Here is a 12,964-nt window from a genome sequence, read left to right as displayed (position 1 = left end):
TGACCACATTTTCAGTACGTGATAGCCACATGTGGTAAGTGGCCACCATCACAGACAAGACAGATACAAAACATGTTCCTCACGGCAGTTTTATTGAGCAGTGCTGTCCTGGGCTGTAATTTTATGAGGCCTTGCTCACATGCTATTCCTAGTTCCTAGCACAAATATCTGGCATATTACAGGCATTCAATAAAAACCTATGCTGAAGGGGCCAGGAGCAGTGGCTCATACCTGTAATTCCAGTACTTTGGGAGGCTAAAGTGGGTGGATCATTTGAGGTGAGGAGTTCAAGACCAGCTTGGCCAACATGGTGAAACTTTGTTTCTACTAAAAATCCAAAAATTAGCTGGGCATGGTGGCATGAGCCAGTAATTCCAGCTACTCAAGAGGCAAAGCAGGAGAATCACTTTTACCTAGGAGGCAGAGGTTGCAGTGAGCAGAGATTGCACCACTGCACTCCAGCCTAGATAACAGAGCAAGACTCCATCTCAAAAAAGACTCCATCTCAAAAAAGAAAAAATATATATATTCCATATATATAATACATATATAAACTATATCTCAAGAAAAAAATATATATTCCATGTATGTATTCCTTATATATATATTCCATATATACATATATATATTCACCATATACATGCTGAAGGAATACAATATGGAAATGATTTTATAAAAAGGAGGTCCTTAGTATGCGGAGAGGAAATACACACACACACACACACACACACACACACACACACACACACACACTCCTCAGATATGTTCCTTTTTCAAATAACCAGCACCATCAAGATCTCATTAGGAATGTATTTGGTAAGGAATAAACACAATAAATAATGAGTAGGCATTCAAACAGGCAGGATGGGTCCTGACAGTGAGGGTGTCTGTGATGACATAAATCACAGCACATCTAGCTTCTCAGGACCACATCTGACCTGGAAGCAGCATGTCCCCATCATAGGGGCTGGAGTGCTTGGTGTGACAGAGCCAACTGAGGAGCTGATGGTGGCCGGCCTATTCTCTCAACACTGGCATTTTTTTTTCCCTGACAGCTAAAAGATAAAAAGTCTGCCATCTTGGCCATGTACATGGACATGAGGGTTCTGAACCTAGGGCTCTAGAAGACCCATGCCATTCAACCTCTCTCTGTCTCCTCTGCCCAAAGAAAAAGACAGTAATTCAAGAACCTCAACGTGGAGCTGCATGAAATTGTTCTGTAACACACTTTCTCACCTATAGGAGGTGCTCAGATAAATGTTGAATTAACAGATAAGTCTGCAGCCATAAAAAGGAATGAGATCAGGTCCTTTACAGGGACATAGATGGAGCTGGAGGCCATTATCCTCAGCAAACTAACACAGAAACAGAAAACCAAACACCGCATGTTCTCACTTACAAGTGGGAGTTGAGCAATGAGAACACATGAACACAGGGAGGGGAACAACACACACTGGGGCCTGCTGGGGTTAAGGTGGGGGAAGAGAGAGCATTAGGAAAGCTAGGCTTAATACCTGGATGATGGGTTGATAGGTACAGAAAACCACCATGGCATACATTTGCCTGTGTATGCACATGTACTCTGAAACTTAAAAGTAAAAATTTAATTTAAAAAAAAGACATTACAAAACAAACCAAAACAGGCAAATCTTTGTCTTGGCAGGCTGGTAAATGGTAAGGAACACTCATGTGTTCATTCAACAAGTGTTTATTGAGCGCCAACTAGGTGTTAAGAATTATTTTAGGAATTTGAAATAGACCTGTGAACAAAACAGAAATCAACAAAAATGTCTGCCTTCATGAAACTTACAAGCCAGGCTGATTTTCAGCCCTGGCTGGATATTAGAATCACCAGGGAAGTTCTGAAAAATCTCATTGCTTGGGACACACCGCAGAGAAATTCTGAAATTCTATAGTCAAAGACAGGGAATAGGAAGAGGCTGTTTTCTAAGTTTCCCAGGAGAGTCAAAGTACAATCACCTGGGAGTCTCAGAGCCACTGTTGTAAAACAACTGTTCTCAAAATGTGGTTCCTGGCCTGGCAGTAGTGGCATCATCTGAAAACTTGTTAGAAATGCAAATTCTCAGACCTCTCACCAGAGGTACAGAATCAGAAACCCAGTGAGTGGGACCCAGCAAGCTGTGTTTTCACAAGATCTCTATATGATTTTGATACGCACTTAAATTTGAGAACCATTGCTCTAAGCAACATTGTCTGGGGAGACGAGTTTTATGAGGCAGAGGCGTCTTCCTCTCCTTTTCCCAGTGCCCTTCTACCAAGTCACTAAACCTGGAGAGGGATCCCAAGAGCAGCCTCCCCACGTTGGTACCTGACAGCCACACTGGGTTTTCAGCAGCTCTCTCCAGCCACTCAGGACGCTGCCTCATTTACCAAGACTCCTCTCCCCACCCAGTTCCCCACTTAGCAAATCCTTCCCAGCTGCTCAGAGGCCCAGCACAGACGTCCTCCAGCGGACCTTCCCATCATAAACTGCAGACATCATGGTCTCTCACAGCTATCTGAGGTCCTGATCTCCCACAGGACTGCACAGAAAGGGTACACATTCATATACCAAGGCATGACCCACTGTGGCACACTCACACCCAGAACCTCATTTTACACAACACATACAAACACATCCCTACTCTATCACACATATGATGTCACAAACACACAATCACATATTCACAGTTACACATACATTCACATCCTCTTACTCTATTCTACACACAGACACATGCACATACACTATCATGGTACCAGCGGTTCTCAAATGTATGTAAACATTGGGAGCTTTAAAAAATTCTGATGTTCAGGCCACAGCTCACACCAGTTAAGTCAGGATCTCTGGAGCTGAAAGCCAGGTACATATCTGGTTTTAAAAGCTATCCAAAGCATGCATATATATATATATCATAGCTCTGTATTCACTTATTGATTAATGGGCATTTGGGCTGCTTCCACATTTTTGCAATTGCAAATTGTGCTGCTATAAACATGGGTGTGCAAGTGTTTTTTTTGTGTAATGACTTATTTTCCTCTGGGTAGGTACCCAGTAATGGGATTGCTGAATCAAAGGATAGTTCTATTTTTAGTTCTTTAAGAAATATTCACACTGTTTTCCATAGTGGTTGTACTAGTTTACATTCCAACTAGCGGTGTGGAAGTGTTCCCTTTCCAACTGCATCCACACCATGTGTTGCTTTTTAATTTTATTTTTTTATTATGGCTATTCTTGCACAAGTAAGGTGGTATTGCATTGTGGTTTTGATTTGCATTTCCCTGATCATTAGTGATGTTGAACATTTTTTCATATGTTTGTTGGCCATTTGTATATCTTCTTTTGAGAACTGTGTATTTATATCTTTAGCCAACTTTTTGATGGAACTGTTTGGGTTTTTTCTTGCTAATTTGAGTTCATTGTATACATGATGGAATACTACTCAGCCATAAAAAGGAGCGAATTAATGGCATTCACTGCAACCTAGATGGGATTGGAGATAATTATTCCAAGTGAAGTAACTCAGGAATGGAAACCTAAACATCGTATGTTCTCACTCATAAGTGGGAGCTAAGCTTTGAGGATGCAAAGGCATAAGAATGATACAATGGACTTTGGGCACTCAGGGGGAAAGTAGGGAGAGGGTTAGAGATAAAAGACTACAAATTGGGTGCAGTGTGTACTGCTTGCATAATGGGTGCACCAAAATCTCACAAATCACCAGTGAGGAACTTACTCATGTAACCAAATACCACCTGCTCCCCAAAAGCCTATGGAAATATAAAGTTAAAAAGAAACGGAGGGAACTGTAATAAATAAATAAATAAATAAAATTCTGCCAAGAAATTTAAAAAGCTACCCAAGTGATTCTAACGTGCAACCAAGGTTGAAAACTACTACTCTATACCATGGCCTTATGACAGAAAGGAGAAATAAGAGGGTGTCAACTTCTTTTCACAATGGAAGAGGCAAGACAAACGGAGAAAACTGAATTTAAAGGACTTCCAAACATCTCTGGTGGAATCTCGGGAGTTATAAACATCCAGACCACTCATCTGGTGTTTCTTGACCACGTCCCACCATGCCTTCTTTCATTTGTGGATGTTCATTAGTCCATGACCACTAGGAACACACTTTTGTCAAACGAAGTCGAGTTTATTGATCCAATGCACTGGAGGACACGGTGCACCATGGAGAACCGTGAGGCATCTCTGTAAGACACTGAGCTGGAGCTTCTTGCAGGATTTGAGCCTGTGCTGTATGACTTGGAGAAGGTTTCAAGGAAGCAGGGATTGGCTATGTCAGGAAGGCAGGCCAATTCCATGACTAGGTCTTATCTGGGAGTCAAGAGGAACGAAATAGACTTAAACCTCTACTTTATTTACTATGATTATAATTGATAAAGAAGCAGGCATACAGCAGGGAATAAAGATATTTGATGATTCTTATGCTTTGGACAATGTTCTTGCTTTTGTGTGTGCTCAGATGCAATTATGGGCCAGTCTTGTGTTTGTCTTGCTCCATTATTAGCCACAGAGTAGTCCTTGTCTGACGTTGGTCATTTGTGAAATGGTTCCTGTTCAGCAGAACAGCAGGGGAGACTAGCTGGACATGCCAGGCCAGCTCCCCTATCAGCAGCTGCCTTTTCCTTTCCCCTGTCTCATCCTCTGTTCTCCATGTTAACTCTGCATGGTCTCTTTGCTTTTAAAATGTGTCTGCTTCTTCCACAAAGTAATTAACTTCATCTTTTCAACGTCCTTTATAATACATGACACAGTGGTGGGCATATAGGTGAGGGAATTCTAACAATCTCATTAATTAGCTCTCAAAGGCCCCACATCCTAATATCATCATACTGGGGGTTAGAATTTAAAAATGTAAATTTTTGGCCAGGCATGGTGGCTCGTATCTGTAATCCCAGCACTTTGGGAGGCTGAGGCAGGTGGAACACTTGAGGTCAGGAGTTTGAGACCAGCCTGGCCAACACGGTGGAACCCCATCTCTAGAAAAATACAAAAATTAGCCGGGCACAGTGGTGTCTACCTGTAATCCCAGCTACTCGGGAGGCTGAGGCAGGAGTATTGCTTGAGCCTGGGAGGTAGAGGTTGCAGTGAACTGAGATCACACCACTGAACTCCAGCCTGGGCAACAGAGGAAAACCCGTTTTGAACAAACAAACAAACTATATATATGTATATACACACATATATGTGTATATATATACACACACATATGTGTATATATATACACACATATGTATATATATATAGTTTATTATATGTTTGTGTTATATATATATATCATATATATAATTTTGGGGGAACACATAATTCAATGCAAAGTCCAAATGAAATTGTTTCCTGGAATGGAAGCATGAAAAAAACAGCTATGTTCTAAAATCATCTGTTAATGTATACACATAATTAAAATTGCTATATGAACAAAAAAATCTAACTAGACCTTTGACTTTCTCATTTGCATCTCCAGAAATTTACGTATTCAAGTTGGTTTTTTCGAAATGCATTTAATCATCATTAAAAAATGAGAGTTATCGGTTTCAGAGACACAGAATAATTTAATATTGAGTGCTGTGAGAAAGGAAATCCTGGTTAGGAGTAGGAAGGTGTGTTGGGGAAGTCAGATCTTCAAGCCACTGTCCCACCCTCAGGCACCACCTACAAGGGCACTCAGTACTCTCAGAGCAGTTCCAAATCCTGGTCTGAACTTCCCCTCCTGACCCCTTTACATTTTTCCCTCCCTGCCTTTGGCACTCCCAGGTACCAACCTCACTCTGTGTTCTGCTATTCTCCTACCCTCTTCTCTCTTTAAACCTAAGGCTTAAAACTACTTCCTTGACTCTATTCCTACTGATATTTTTCTCTTTTTATGTTTTACATCAGCATCCTGGAGGTGTAATTTCTAGATAATAAAATGTATCCATCTTAAGGACACAGCTTGATGAGTTTCAACAAATGGTTATTCGCATAACCAGCATCCCAATCAAAACACAAAACCCAAACCGGTGCCCTCATTCCCCTCTGTAGTCAGCCCTTTCTGTTACCATAGATTAATGTTCCTGTCTAGAATTCATTATGAATGAGATCATACAGCATGTGCTCTTTTGTGTTTTTGTCTGACTGCTCTCATTCAGGGTGATGTCTCTGAAATTCATCCACATTGTTGTACATACCAGTCGTTTATTCTTTTTGTGGCTGAAAAGTATTTCTTTGTAAGAATACACACATTCACTTATCCATCCATATGTTGAAAGATATCTGGGTTTTTCCAGTTTTTGAGTAGCAAAAATAAAGCAGCTATAAACATTCAAAGTCCTGCACTGCCTTTGTTCAATGTGCAAAAAATCGTTCTTTCATATATTTTGTCCATTTGTCTAATGTCTCATGGTGGGAACGTTGGCATGATAATCTTTAGTTATCGTCAACAAATTTTCCTCCCTGCCCCACCCAGATCTGCTGTCCTCATCTTATTCCAGGATGTGCTGATTGGCTCAATCTTAAGACCCTCCTGCCCCAGAGAAGCATTTCCACCAGCCATGCTGATGCCCTGAAAATAGAAAACAGGTATTTAAAAATCAGGTTAACATCAACTAATGAAAAGTCATGGTGACAGCCTGCATTCCCTGACGTGATGTCACAAGAAGGGCACTTTTCTCCATAGTATCCTTCACCAAGACTGCACACCGGTCTGATTAATCATGAGAAACCCAAATTAACGGACAGGTGACAAAATACCTGGCTAGTACTCTTGAAACCTGTCAAGGTCAAGAAAAACCAAGAAAGACTTAGAAACTGTCACAGACCAAAGGAGAGTAAGAAGACATGACCGCAAAGTGTAAAGCAATGTCCTAAATGGGATCTGGGATGACCTTAGAGCCAAAAAATTGGCATTAATGGAAAAACTGGTAAATCTGCACAAAGTCTAGAGTTTGGCTAAGAGTAACATACCAATGTTGGTTTCTTAGTTTTGACAAATGTACATTCCATGCTGATAGAAGATGTTACAAAAGAGGAAACTGGGTAAGGAAACTGTCTGTACTGTTTTTGCAACTTTTCTGCAAACAGAAAATTATTCCAAAATAAAAAATTAATTATAAAAATGTCAAGCTGTAACATTCTCAGCCCATGACAGCCAATAAAGCAATAACCCTGAGCTGTGTCCATTGTGGCTAAAGCTGCTCTGCTGCCCACTGCACCTGCACTTTCTGAAAAAGGTGGGATGTCCCCTCGTCTGTTTGCACTTCTGATGTATTTTTTTCTTTGCTCTTTGTCCATATCTTCCTGGGATTTGTGACCATTAAATCTCTGCATTATTAATATAGCCAGAAATCCTTTCTGTGGCCTTTCCCACAGGCTGGGTGATAAACTGCCCCAAACCAAGGAAAGAGAGATGCTCATTTGAACAAAGCAGAGACACATTCACATTCAATTCTAGCTAGCTCCAAGAAGAGGAAGAGAAAGCCAGGGAGGAACATACCCTCCAAAGTTCTCTGGGTAGCATGATGGCCTCTAACACCCTGGCTTTTCCATCATTTTCTCTTTTCCACTGGAAAGCAAGGCACCCCAGAGTGGGTGAGGTGGCCGTTTTACAAACCCTGCACCCGGCTCTGTGGTTTTATTTCCCGAGGTTAACTATCTAAATAAATCGGCCTGTCTTGCCTCTGCTAAGTTGCTTGAGAAACGATGTTTTATAGTCAACATAGATCAGATTGGTACTTTATTCCTCTGAAAGTTGTCCTCGTTACAGGTTCTCACTCTACCTAATGAACCAATACTAGTTTAACTACATGTTGTTAATTAAAAGTGGAATTTTATACAGGATCTTTTTCCCCTACTAAAAAAAAGGTGCGGAAGAGGGGGAAATATTGTGCTTCAAAGATTCTTAGCAGAATAGTGGTCCCCGGATTTATGGGTCTCTTTTAATGGATACTGGTAAATATCTTTTAAGGGTATCCTACCCTTAGGGACTTCATTCTCCTTCCAAGCAAGATCGGCCACACATAGCTCTCTATAGCCCAGGCCATTTAGCTTTCATGTGTGGGAGAAGACCTTTCATCTTAGGTTCTCAATCTTTTCTTCATCCCAAACCCCTTTCCTAGTAAGTCAACATGAATTGTGTGCACAAGAAAACAAATGCTACTTCTCCTGGCCATTCTGGTCAAAGATTTAGGAAAATGTCTTTATTTGGGTTCTTCCAGAAGTAAACCCTGAAATAAGGATTCAAGTTGCAAGTGATTTATTAGGAAGTGATCCAAGGATACATGAGCAAGGAGAAGAGAAGACAGACAGGGAAAGGATGGAAATTCACATAAAGGGTGTGTCATCAGATAAGTTGTTACTATGGGTAACTGGGGCTTACCTACACTACACTGGCATTCTCTGGATCCAATATAGAATACACACCTCGGAGTCATCTACCAGGTAGACTCGGAGCTGGGTCTTCATTCCCCATCTTTCAATTATCACAGGCTGGCAGCTACTCCTGGGGAGTGTTAATTTCTCAGCCCTCTTGACCTCCCTTTCTAGCCTCTGTCCACGAGCAGAGTGGACTCCAGTGACCAAAAAGAGCCTTCAAGCAAAAAGACACAGGCACTGGTAGTTGCAAGTTAGGCCAACTTCCAGGGAAATGGTGAGAGCTGATAGGAGATGGCTGGCCACCAGCAGTACCTGCAAATCGGTGGACCAGGGCAGAGATGGGGATGCAGCCCACTCCTCCAGCCCACTGGCTATGTTGGATAAATCTCGTTTCTGTCTCTAGCATCAAGAGAACACCTGGCATGATTTCAGATGAGATTGGGCATCTTCAGGGTTGTATAGCCATAGACACCTGGCATGATTTCAGATGAGACTGGGTACATTCAGGGTTGTATGGCCACAGACATCTGGCATGATTTCAGATGTGATTGGGCACATTCAGGGTTGTATGGCCATAGACACCTGACATAATTTCAGATGAGACTGGGCACATTCAGGGTTGTATGGCCATAGACACCTGGCATGATTTCAAACACAATGTGTAGGTGGGTTAGTCCAGCTCCAGGAACCTGCTGGCTGGAAGTCAGCATGCTGCCTCTGTGTGGCCCTTGGAAATGACACAGCGGGAAGAAGACAAGCCAGTAGAACTGGTTTTGCCGCTAGTGGTTGCCTTGGGAAAGTCACTTGACCTCTCCGAAACTCAGTTTCTTCTGTCTGTGATTGATTGATTGATAGATAGATAGATGGATAGATAGATGACAGACAGATAAAACTATCTAAGATGTGATCTCATTAGTATCTACCTTGAATGGGAGCTAATATGATCTTATCTATAATTAAGAAAGCTAGGGTGTCCTGTATTGCTGAGTCAAATGAGATAATGTAATCATCAGGCTCTGTTACAAACTGAATATGCATGTTTCCCCAAAATTTGTATGTTGAAATTCTAATCTTCAGTGTGCTGGTATTTGGAGGTGGAGCCCTTACCAAGTAATTAGCTTTACATGAGATCATGAGGGTGGTGCTTTCATAATGGGATTAGCGTCCTTATAAGAAGTAGAAGAGACAGAATAATTCTTTCCAAGAACACACACCATGGAAAGGCCATATAAGGACACAGCAAGAAGGAAACTTTCCAGAAGCCAGGAAGAGGACCCTCAGAAGACGCTGAATCTGCTGATGACTTGATCTTGGACTTTCCAGCCACCAGAATCATGAAAAATAAAATATGTTGTTTAAGCCACTCAGTCTCTGGCATTTTGTTTTAGCAGTTCTAGCTGACAAAGACAGCATCCTACAAAGAACTCCAAAGGGAAGCTTTTTCAAGACAATCTTTTGAAGTAGGGATGCCAAAAATACAGCCCAAAGTAACCCAGGCTGTCCTGGATTATTAAGTATGTTGTAACCTACTTATGAAAATGGATGTAAGATTTCAGGGGTTGTAAGAAACAGAAAAATCAAATGCAACCCACAATCTCTGTCTGAATCCTGGCTTAAAAAAACACAGTTATAAAATATATATTTGAAACAAATGGAGAAATTTAAATATGAATCAACATATTAGATGATATTAATTTGTATTTATTTTGTTCGGTGCAATATGGTACTATAGTTTTGTAGAAAAGTGATCTCTCTCTTTTTTTTTTTTAACATAGTCTTGCTCTGTCACCCAGGCTGGAGTACAATGGTGTGATCTTGGCTCACAGCAACCTCCACCTTCTGGGTTTAAGTGATTCTCCTGCCTCAGCCTCCTGAGTAGCTGGGATACAGGTGCATGCCATCATGCCTGGCTAATTTTTGTATTTTTAGTAAAGATGGGGTTTTGCCATGTTGGCCAGGCTGCTCTCAAACTCCTGACCTCAGGTGATTCACTTGCCTCAGCTTCCCAAATTTCTGGGATTACAGGCGTGAGCCAACACACTCAGCCAATCTCATTATTTTGGAGATGCAAGTTCATATATATAGAAATGAAATGTTATGATGTCTGCATTTGATTTAAAATAATTGAGCAAAATGTGGTAAAATGCTAACAAATGCTATGTGGTAGCTATATTCATTATACTGTTTTCTCTACTTTTTATATGTTTGAAAAGTTTCATAATAAAAATCTTATAATTTTTTAAGGAACTTTTAAAATGAATATTTTAAACATCAAAAAGGTAGCACAATTGGGATTTATTTATGTTGTTATATTGAACCCTAGTTCATTTATTTTTTTCATTGGAATATTATTTATAATGATCCCAATAAATTTTATTGGGGTAATTCTAGGTTGATATGTAGCTGTGAGAAATAATTGAGTGTCCATGTATACTTTACCCAGTGGTAACATGTTGCAAAACTAGAGTATAATATCATAACTGGGATATTGACAGAATATTGACATTGATCCAATCTAATCTTCTTCCAATTTCTCTCATTTTACTTTTACTCATTAGTATCTACGTGCAGAGTTAGCTGTATGCAATTTTATCACGCATGTAGGTGCATGTCACAATACTGAAGTCCCATCACTCCAAGAATCCCTCATGTTGTCCTTTTACAACCACGCCCATCTTGGTTCTTCACCCCTCCCCATCTCTAAACTCTAGCTCCCCTATTTTTAAAAATTTGTCATTTCAAAAATGTTCTATAAATGGAATCATACAGCATGTAGACTTTGGTGATTGGCTTTTCCTACTTGGTATAAGTCGCTGGAGATTTATTTGAGTTACTGCATGCATCAAAAGGGTAGCCCTTTCTCTTGATGAGTCACATTCCGTGAAGTTTCCATATTACGGTTTGTTAAACCATTCACCTGTTGAAGGATGTCGGGGCTGAATCCAGTTTGGGAGCTACTACAAGTAAAGCTGTTAGAAATACTTGTATAGAGGTTTGAGCATACATTTTCACTTCTCTAGCAGAAACGTTCAGGAGTATAACTGCTGGGTCATATGTTAACTGTATGTTTCATTTTATTTTTAAAAACTGACAAACTGTTTTCCAAAGTGGCTGTATCATTTTACATTCCCCACCAGCCTTGTGCGAGGGATCCAGGTTTTCTGCAACCCTGTCGGCATTTGCTGTTGTGACTACTTTTTATTTTAGCCTTCTGATAGATGTGTCGTGATGTCTCATTGTCTTAATTTGCCTTCTCCTCATGGCTAAAGATCCTAAACATCTTTGCCTGTGCTTATCTGCCATCTGTATAGCCTGCTCTGTGAAATGCCTGTTCATGCTCTCCCATTTCCTAATTGGATTGTGTTTGTTTTGTTTTTACTGTTGAATCTTGGGAGTTCCTTGTATATTTAGATCCTAACACCCTTGTCAGATACATGGTTTGTAAATATTATTTCCCAGTCTATCATTTATCTTTCTATGAGCAAATGTTTTTAGTTTTGATGAGATCCAATTCAAGCTCATGGATTGTTTACTGTTCTGTAGCAATTGACTATATGACTATAACACAATGTGTGGGCTAGACCAAGTGACTTCCTTCTAACAAATAGAATATCACTAAAGTGGTGAGATAATTGAGATTAGGTTATTAAAAAAAAAAAAAACTGTGCCATCACCCTCTCTTACCCTCTTGCTGGTTCACTCTCAGAGAACACAGCTGCCAAGTTGTCAGCTGCTCAGTGGAGAAGCCCATGTGGCAAGGAACTGATGTGTCCAGCCAATAGCCTGTGAGGATCTGAGACTGCCAATAACCAGGTGAAAGGGCCTGGAGTGGATCCTACTGAATCAAACCTTGAGATGATAGCTGTAGCCCAGCCAACACCATGATCATAGCCCGTGAGAGGCACTGAACCAGGGTTTCCCAGCCAGTTCCCATCCCGAGGAAACAGAAAATAAAGTTTCTAGTTTTAAGCTTCTAAGTGTTGACACAATTTGTTATGCAGCTAATACACACAGTATGTCTTATTTACGGCCATTTAAGATATTTCCGCTTTTTATTATTATAAACAGTGAGGCAATGATTCTTGCAGAGATGTACGTGAGCATATGTGGTATAGTTTCTTGGGGTATATGCCCGGTAGGGAAATTGTTTCATTATGGAATATCAAACGCAAAATTTTACTAGGTTTTACCAAGCTGTTATCTACAGTAGTTGAAACATTCCCAATGAATGGTATCCCCATTTCGCCACATTCTACTCAACTCTTGGTCCTGCCATATTGATGGGTGGGGAATGGCATTGTATTTCTCAAAAAAATTTATGACCCCAGTGCGTAGTGCTCCCCTCCCTGTGTCCATGTGTTCTCATTGTTCAACGCCCGCCTGTGAGTGAGAACATGCAGTGTTTGATTTTCTGCTCTTGTGTCAGTTTGCTGAGAATGATGCTTTCCAGGTTCATGCATGTCCCTACAAAGGACACGAACTCATCATTTTTGATGGCTGCATAATATTCCATGGTGTATATGTGCCATATTTTCCACGAATCACACTGCCATGTATGTACCTATGCAACAATCTTGCATGTTCTTCACAT

The 12,964-nt window shown here is 40.7% G+C and overlaps 1 long non-coding RNA gene across 1 annotated transcript in view; it reads right to left on the bottom strand.

The window, feature by feature from the left end:
* LOC116526479 overlaps positions 1 to 12,964 on the bottom strand; it is a 198,982-nt gene that overhangs the window by 159,234 nt on the left and 26,784 nt on the right. The window lies entirely within an intron of this gene.

The sequence above is a fragment of the Sapajus apella genome, unplaced genomic scaffold, assembly GCF_009761245.1.
Source record: "Sapajus apella isolate SASKATOON/1434 unplaced genomic scaffold, GSC_monkey_1.0 scaffold51, whole genome shotgun sequence".
NCBI lineage: Eukaryota > Metazoa > Chordata > Mammalia > Primates > Cebidae > Sapajus > Sapajus apella.
This window is presented reverse-complemented; position numbering and strand designations above follow the sequence as displayed.